This window comes from Stegostoma tigrinum, chromosome 43 (genome assembly GCF_030684315.1).
Source record: "Stegostoma tigrinum isolate sSteTig4 chromosome 43, sSteTig4.hap1, whole genome shotgun sequence".
NCBI lineage: Eukaryota > Metazoa > Chordata > Chondrichthyes > Orectolobiformes > Stegostomatidae > Stegostoma > Stegostoma tigrinum.
The window spans coordinates 6,025,103-6,034,435 of NC_081396.1; the positions used below are offsets into that span (position 1 = coordinate 6,025,103).

General features: G+C 46.6%; 1 protein-coding gene across 1 annotated transcript in view; it reads left to right on the forward strand.

Moving 5' to 3' along the window:
• The window catches only part of LOC125448910 (zinc finger protein 850-like), a 59,624-nt gene that overhangs the window by 12,433 nt on the left and 37,858 nt on the right, over positions 1-9,333 (forward strand). The gene's annotated exons all lie outside the window — the stretch shown is intronic.

Sequence of the window (9,333 nt, forward strand, 5' to 3'; positions counted from 1 at the left end):
ACAAGGAGGACCAGAACCACACAGGAACCGAGATGGATAGAGGACTGGTTGACCAGTAGAAAGCAAAGAGTAGGGGTAAATGGGTGTTTTTCTGGTTGGCGGTCAGTGGCTAGTGGTGTGCCTCGGGGATCAGTGTTGGGACCGCAATTGTTGACAATCTACAGAGATGATTTAGAGTTGGGGACGAAGTGTGATGTGTCAAAATTTGCAGATGACACTAAGGTGAGTGGTAGAGCAAAGTGTGCAGGAGACACTGAAAGTCTGCAGAGGGACATAGTTAGTCTAAGTGAGTGGGCAAAGGTCTGGCAGATGGAGTACAATGTTGATAAGTGTGAGGTCATCCATTTTGGTAAGAATAAAATCAATATGGACTATGTTTTAAATGGTAAAAATTGCAGCACGCTGCTGTGCAGAGGGACCTGGGTGTCCTTGTGCATGAATCGCTAAAAGTAGGATTGCAGGTGAAGCAGGTAATTAAAAAGGCAAATGGAATTTTGTCTGTTATTGCTTGAGGGATGGAGTTTACAAACAGGGAGACTATGCTGCAGCTGTATAGGGTCCTGGTGAGGCCACACCCGGAGTACTGTGTGCAGTTTTGGTCTCCTTACTTGAGAAGGGATATACGAGCACTGGAGGGGGTGCAAAGGAGATTCACTCAGTTGATTCCAGAGTTGAGAGGGTTGGATTATGAGGAGAGACTGAGTAGGCTGGGATTACACTCATTGGAATTCAGAAGAATGAGGGGAGATCTTATAGAAACATATAAGATTATGAAGGGAATAGATAAGGTGGAGGCAGGGAGGCTGTTTCCGCAAGCAGGTGAAACTAGGACTAGAGGGCATCGTCTCAAAATAAAGGGAAGCAGATGTAGGACTGAGGTCAGGAGGAATTTCTTCACCCAAAGGGTTGTGAATCTGTGGAATTCCCTGCCCACTGAAGCGGTTGAAGCTACCTCACTGAATGTTTTTAAGGCAAGGCAAGATAAATGTTTGAACAGTAAAGGAATTAAGGGTGATGGTGAGTGGGTGGGTAAGTGGAGCTGAGTCTCAAAAAGATCAGCCATGATCTTATCAAATGGCAGGGCAGGCTCGAGGGGCCGGCTGGACTACTCCTGCTCCTAGTTCTTATGTTCTTATGAGATGTGGTCTCACCAAAGCCCTGCATCACTGCAGCATGACATTTTCATTTTTAGTACAGTCATACAGCACACACGCAAACCCTTCGGCCCAACTCATTTGTGCTGACCAGATATCACGAATTAGTCTAGTCCTGTCCACCAGCATTTGGCTCATATCCCTCTGAACCCTTCCTATTCATATACCCATCCAGATGCCTTTTAAATGCTGTAACTGTACCAGCCTGCACCACTTCGTCTGGCAGCTCATTCCATACGCACACCACCCTCTGTGTGAAAAAGTTACCCCTCAGGTCTCTTCCTAACCTCTCCAATCTCAGTTTAAACCCATGCCCCTCTGGTGGTGAACTCTGCTACCCTCAGGAAACCTGCCTGGAAAGGACCAGATTCATGCAGCATGGAAACAGACCCCTCAGTCCAACTCGTCCAGGCCAAACAAGCTTCCCAGGCAAACGTAGTCCGAATTTGCCTGAAACTGGCCCATATCCCTCTAAACCTTTCCTATTTATGTACCTATCCAAATGTCGTTTAAATGTTGTAACTGGACCTTCATCAACCACTTCCTCAGGACATTCATTCCACATAGGAACCAGCCTCTGTGTGAAAAAGTTGCCCCTCAGGTCCCTTTTAAATCTTTCTCCTCTCAGTTAAAATCATACCCCCCAGTTCTGAGCTCCCCTCCCCGAGGGGGAAAGACCTTTGCTATTCATCTGATCTACGCCCCTCATGATTTTATAAACCTCGGTAAGGTCGTCGCTCAACCTCCTAGGCTCCAGTGAAAAATGTCCCAGCCTATCCAGCCTCTCCTTATAACTCAAACCCCTCCAGTCCCAGCAACACCCTGGCAAATGTTTTCTGCACCCTCTTCTATTTAATAACCTTCCTATAGCAGGGCGACCAGAACTGTGCATGGTATTCCAAAAATGGCCCCACCAACGCTCTGTGCAATCGCACACTCCTGTACTCAATGGTCTGAGTAATGAAGGTGGTGTTAAGAACATTGAACACAAGAGCCAGGAGCAGGAGTAGGCCATCTGGTCTCCTCAAGCCTTCTCTGCCATTCAATAAGATCATGGCTGATCTTTCTCAGGGACTCAGCTCCAGTTAACCCACCTGCTCACCATAACCCTTAATTCCTTTACTGTTCAATAATCTATCTTTGCCTTAAAAACATGCAACGATGGAGCCTCAACTGCTTCACAGGTCAGGGAATTCCACAGATTCACAACCTTTTGGGTAAAAAAAAGTTCCTCCTCAACTCAGTCCTACATCTGCTCCCCCTTAATTTTGAGGCTATGGCTCCTCATTCTAGTTTCACCTGCCAGTGGAAACAACCTCCTTGCTTCTAACTATACCATTTATAATTTTATACGTTTCTGCAAGATCCCCCCGCCCCCTCCATGAGTATAGTCCGAGTCTCTTCAATCTCTCCTCATAAGCCAACCCTCTCAACTCTGGAATTGACTGACTGAACCTCCTCTGCAGCCCCTCCAGTGCCAGTACATCCGTCCTCAAGTAAGGAGTCCAAAACGCTACACAGGAAAGATGTTGTCAAACTCGACATGGTGCAGAAAAGATTTACAAGGGTGTTGTCAGGGTTTGAATTATAGGGAGGGACTATGTCCCCCAGTTCTAGTTTCAGGTGGAAACAACCCTGTGTCGAGGAAAAATTTGCTGGCTTTATAGGATTTTTCTCACTGCATTTAGCTATACCTCAATAAATCAGCACACATTAAGTCATGTTGAACACTAAAATATGGCCCACTATTCATAGCCTGCACAGGCTAGTCTGACCTGGGACAGTCAGTCCTACACACCTGCCTCCTGGGTCTGCTTTCATTTTTGGAAGTTTAATCTCACACACATGTTTCTCCCCATCATCAAATCACTGTGGATTCTTTTTATTTCTCCTTCTATTAACCCATTTCCCTACCTGGGGCAGGACGGTGGCTTGGCGGTTCGCACCCCACTGCCTCACAGAGCCAGGGAGCTGGGATCGACCCCACATTCAGGTCAATGCCCGTGTGGAGTTTATATCTCCTCCCCAACTGTGTCTGCTTGGGGTTTCATCTGGGTGCTCAGGCTTCCTCCTACAGCCCAAAAAATGTGCACGTTAAGGTGGATTGGCCGTACTAAATTGCCCCATAGTGTCTAGGGATGCACTGGTGAGTTGGATTAGCCATGGAAGAGTTGGGGTTCTGGATGAGACACTGTTTGGAGCATTGGCACAGACTCGATGGGCTGGATGGCCTCCTGCTGCACTGTAGAATTCTGTGATTAGCCACCCAACTGATTATGGATGTGAGTTTGCTCGCTGAGCTGGAAGGTTAGTTTTCAGACGTTTCGTCCCCATTCTAGGTAACATCATCAGTGAGCCTCCGACGAAGCGCTGGTGTTATGTCCCGCTTTCTATTTATCTGGTTAGGTTTCCTTGGGTTGGTGATGCCATTTCCTGTGTTGCTGATGTCATTTCCTGTTCTTTTTCTCAGGGGATGGTAGATTGGCTCCAAATCAATGTGTTTGTTGATGGAATTCCGGTTGGAATGCCATGCTTCTAGGAATTCTCGTGCGTGTCTCTGTTTGGCTTGTCCTAGGATGGATGTGTTGTCCCAATCAAAGTGGTGTCCTTCCTCATCTGTATGTAAGGATACGAGTGATAGTGGGTCATGTCATTTTGTGGCTAGTTGACCTTGCATGAACTGTGACAAACACTACATTGGACAAACTGGCAGAAAGCTAGCCACCAGGATACATGAACATCAACTAGCCACAAAACGACATGACCCACTATCACTCGTATCCTTACATACAGATGAGGAAGGACACCACTTTGATTGGGACAACACATCCATCCTAGGACAAGCCAAACAGAGACACGCACGAGAATTCCTAGAAGCATAGCATTCCAACCGGAATTCCATCAACAAACACATTGATTTGGAGCCCATCTACCATCCCCTGAGAAAAAGTACAGGAAATGACATCACCAATGCAGGAAATGACATCACCAACCCACAGAAACCTAAACAGATAAATAGAAAGCGGGACATAACACCAGCACTTCGTCGGAGACTCACTGATGATGTTACCTGGAATGGGGACAAAACGTCTGAAAACTCACCTTCCAGCTCAGCGAGCAAACTCACATCCAGAACCTCAACCTGAGCTACAAATCTTCTCAAAACTCGCTATCCCAACTGACCATCAGGGGAGGGGAATATAAAACATCATCTCCCCCGCCACCTGCCCTGGTGACCACCTCTCTCTAAAGGCAGTGTGCGCACTGAAGGACAAGGCAAGCTCTTTTTCCAAGGACACCGGCCACAAATGTAACCACGAAAGAGAAACAGATAGTCCGGAGATATGTCCCCACTATAGCTGATGCCTGGACCCTTCAATAGCCACTTGGCCAGGCCCAAGAGCAGACCTATGAGAAGATCCTCTGACTCACCAGAGCTCCCCTGCCACAAATGCCCAAACGTGGAATAACTTGAGAGTGGCTAATGTTGCGTCTTTCTTTAAGAAGGAATGGAAGGAGAAGCCTGTGAACTTCAGATCTGTTAGTTTGACTTTGCTGGTGGGTCCGTCGTGGAAGTGATTCTGAAAGATAGGATTTACATGCATTTCAAGAGGCAAGAACTGAGGAGGGAGAGCCGGCATGGTGTTGCGCGAAGGAAACTGTGTCTCACAAACTTGGCTGTGTTTTCTTTTGAGGAAATAACCAAGGAGATTGATGAGGACGGAGCAGTAGACATGGTTTAGTTCAGTAGAGCCTTTGACAAGGTTCGGCTTTGTTCGTAAGGTTAGACCATATGGAATTCAGGGTCAGTTTGCCATTTGGGTACAAAATTAGCTGGACGGTAGGAGGCAGAGGATGGTGGCGGAGGGCTGTTTTTCAGCCTGGAGGCCTGTGACCAGAGGTGTCCCATAGGGATCGGTTGCTGGGTCCACTTTTGTTTGTCATTTATAAAAATGATTTGGAAGAGAATATCGAAAGCGTGGTTAGTAAGTTTGCAGATGACACACAGATTGGTGACGTAGTGGACAGTGAAGAGGGTTATAAAGATTATAAAGAGAGATTATAAGATTATACAGAGAGATCGTAAGATTATAAAGAGTGATCTTTGATCAGTTGGGTCAATGGGCTGAGGAGTTTAATTTGGATAAATGCAAGGTATTGCATTTTGGTAAAAAAAACTATCAGGGTCAGGATTTATACAATAAAAAGCAGAGCCTTGAGTAGTGTTGTAGAACAGATCCACTTGGGGGTTCAGGTACATAATTCTTTGAAGTTTGCCTCACATATAGACAGGGTGGTTAAGAAGGTGTTTAACATGCTTACCTTCATTGCTGAGGCCTTTCAATATAAGACTTGAGGCGTTATGTTGAGGACGTTGGTGAGGCCACTTCTGGAGTACAGCGTCCAGTTCTGGCTGCCCAGTTACAGGAAGGATATAATTAAACTGGAGGGAGTTTGGAGAAGATTTACCGTGATGTTGCTGGGCAGGCTGGGACATTTTCACAGAAGCCTAGGAGGTTGAGGGATGGCTTTATAGAGGTTTACAAAGTCAGGAGGAGTATGGATAAGATGGATAGCAGGTGCTTTCTTCCTATGGTGGGGCATTTCAAAAACTAGCAGGCATATTTTTAAGGTGAGAGGAAAAAGGTTTTGTAAGGATGGGAGAGCTGATTTTTTTTACATGGAGAGTCATTTGTGTGTCGAATGAACTTCCAGAGGATGTGTGCGCAGTTACAGCGTTTAAAAGACATTTGGATAAGTAGATGAATAGGAAAGGTTTGGAGGGATAAGGGCCAGAAGCATGCAGGTGGGACTAGTTTGGGATTATGGTTAGAGTCGGAGCAAAGTGGGCTGGAGGCCTGGAGCTGCTGAGAGCCAGAGCAGAGTGGGAACGGTTGTTGGACTGGGGGTCTCTGCTGGGGTCCTTTGTACCTATGTTGGTGCCATAAGAGGAAATCTTGCAACCTTTTCACTGTACTCCTGTACTTGAGTACACGTGACAGGAGAGGATGTTCAATTCTATTGCTACATCCTGGCTGATAAATGTTACTTGTGAGAATGGAATTCGTGGGCTGCTGAGAGATTCCATGAGAGCCCCCCTGGAACATCGCACCTTGAACTAAGGAAGCTTCAGTGAAGGCCACTTCAGAGGCACAGCAATTTCATTACCTCCTCTCTGTAGGAAAGCACTTCCCACGGCATGTTTCCAGACTGCAGCCATGATTCAATAGAGGTGTTTGTGCATTACTGTTCCCGATGCGCAAGTGTGTTCTGCTTGAGGACATGTCCTTATACACCCCTGTACTGCAGGCCAAAAGAAAATACAGGTCTCAATCTCAGCGCTGGAAGCCAGTCACCAACTGTTTTGAAACTGACCACGAGGCTGGCAACATCAATGCTAGCGAACGTCACAGCTTCAACATTTCGCTCTGTTCTTCCTGATATTTCAGCACACCTTCTAACTTATATCTCTCTTTCAACTCAATTTTAACCCATATGCACATTGGGTTACTACTCATCCTCCAGTTTGGGAACTAAACTTTCTTTAACTCAAGAAAGCGAATTAATATTGACTTCTTTGAAAATATATTCATTTGCTTGCGGAGAAAACAGGTGGCGTGGCGGTTAGTCCCGCTGCCTCTCAGCATTAGGGACCCAGGTTTGATTCCACTGTCGGGCGACTGTCTGCGTGGAGTTTGCACGTTCTACCCGCGTCTGCGTGGGTTCCCTCCAGTTTCCTCCCAGAGTCCAAACATGTGCGGGTTAGGGCGGATTGGCCATGGGAAATGACTCCGTAGCATCCAGGGACGTGCAGGCTAGGTGGGTTAGCCGTGGAAAAATCCAGCTTTACGAGGATGGGGTGGATCTGGTGGGTCGCTGTTTGAAGGGTCGGCATGGACCCGATGGGCCGAATTGCCTGGTCACACGCTGTAGGGATTCGACTCTGTGAAAAGTGTCCACTAAGGATTTGGAGGGAGGAAGTGAACACGTGGACGAAGACTGCACAGGCAGATAAGCTGAGGAGTGGCAGACCGAGTTTAATTTAGATAAAGGTGAGGTGCTGCCTTTTTTGGACTTAAAACACTTAATGGGAAGGTCCTCTGGAGTGTTGCTGAACAAACAGACCTTGTAGTGCAAGCTCACAGTGGAATTGTAGGTCGATAGTATAATGAATAAAGTGTTCTGTACACTTGTCTTTATCGGTCAGTGCATCAAGTATAGGAGTTGAGACGTCATGTTGCAGCTGCACAGGATATTGGCTAGGCGACTATTGGAATACCGCAGGCAATTCTGGTCTCCCAGCTGCCGGGAGGGTGCTGCGAAACTTGAAAGGGTTCAGAAAAACGTTGCAAGGATGTTCCCGGGTTTGGAGGGTTGGAGCTACAGGGAGAGGCTGAATAGACTGGGGCTATTTTCCCCATTGTATTGGACGCTGTTACCTTACAGAGGTTTATAAAATCAGGAAGGGCGTGGACAGGGTGAATGTTCAAGACCCTAGCCCTGGGCTGGGGGAAGTCTAAACCTACAGGATATAGGATAGAGGTGAGGGGGGAAAGCTTTAAAAGGGTCCTAACGGGCAAATTTTTCACGCAGATGGCATGTTTGGAACAAGCTGGCACAGGAAGTGGAGGAGGAGGGTACGATTACAACACTTGAAGGACATCGGGATGGGTACATGAATAGGAAGGGTTTAAGATGGATTTGGGCCAAATGCTGGCAAACGGGACCAGATTAATTTGGGATACCTGGTCGGTGCGGACGAGTCGGGCCAAAGGGCTCAGTGTTCCGTATAATTCACCAACGCTCTTCCGACACCGCCTTCCAAACCTGTTACCCCCGTCAGCCAGAAGGGGTAAGGCAGCAGGTAGATGGGAATGTCACTATCTAGAGGGTCCTCTTCCAAGCCTCACGCTACCTGGACTTGCTGTTCCCTCCACTGCTGGTGGGTCCGAGTCCCGAAACTTCCTTCCTTCCTGACACATAATGGCGTCTACACTTCCAAAGACTGTTGTGGTTTAAACAAGACAGCTGACTGCTGCCTTCTCCCAGCCAAATTAAAAATCTGCAGCAAATGCCTGCTTTGCCAATGAGAAAGAAGTGACAAGCAATTTGCTTCCTCGTCACTCAACTCCTCTTCCTCCTCCTTCAGATCCTATTAACGGTCTGCACCTTTAACCCGGCTTTTGTTAGCCATTTTCCAACACCTCCTTCTTCGACTTGGCATCGAGTTTCGTCTGATTTGGAAAGGCAGACTTCAGGGAAGAGTCCTGGGAAACCGAGGCCTTGTTTAAAATCAGATTGCCGGCTGGGAAAGTAACCGTACTAAAAACGAAACTCGAGCTGGGTTAGTAATGATTAGCAAGGACCTCAATTGAGGACGGAACAGGTTTCGACAAGCTGAAAGGCCTCCTCCTACTGCTGTGCTCTTGCCCCAAATCCCAGTTTCAGACGAAAGGTCATGGAGAAACTATGGACAGGGCACTGCGACAGGGGACCAGCACTTCAGCAGAATTCCGGAGTGGGAGACTTCTGGAGAGAAAGGACATATTGTGACAATACTGTCACTTTAAGAGGTTACAGCGATTTTATTTTTAAAAAGAGACGATGAAAGGCAGAAGCGTCGAGCTGCCTAGTTAAAACTGCTTGAGTAAACAGGTTGGGAGGGGTTTTTGTTAAAACCAGCTCTCTCAGATCGGGGTTTCCAGGTTTTGGTTTTGGTTTCTCGATAATGTCGGAAGTTGTTGGGCTCTCAGCAGAGTAAATGTCTCCTGGCTGCTACTCTCTCTGGATTTTCTCGATTTTTTTTTACCCTTCTGGATTGGAGAACTGCATGTGAGAATGCGTGTCTGAAGTTTCCTTTTTGCCAAGGTATGTGTTTACAGGATGTTATTATATTGGAACAGTTAATTAGAAGAGTTACTATTATCTATTATACAGTTAAGTTTTCAAGTAGTTAAGTTATTCTAAATTCCTTTTTCTTTGGATGTATTTTCACTAGTGTTTAAATACATTGTGTTTTGCCCTTAGCGTTGACTGGTGGGATTGGTCGCATTGCATCTGGAACACACACTTCATACTTGCCTTTAAAATAAAATAAAATAAAATGTTAGGATCTCCGTTACCTTCTCAAAGTATTTTGAGGGGATCTGGCCTGGTCCATAACACATAGCAACTGCTG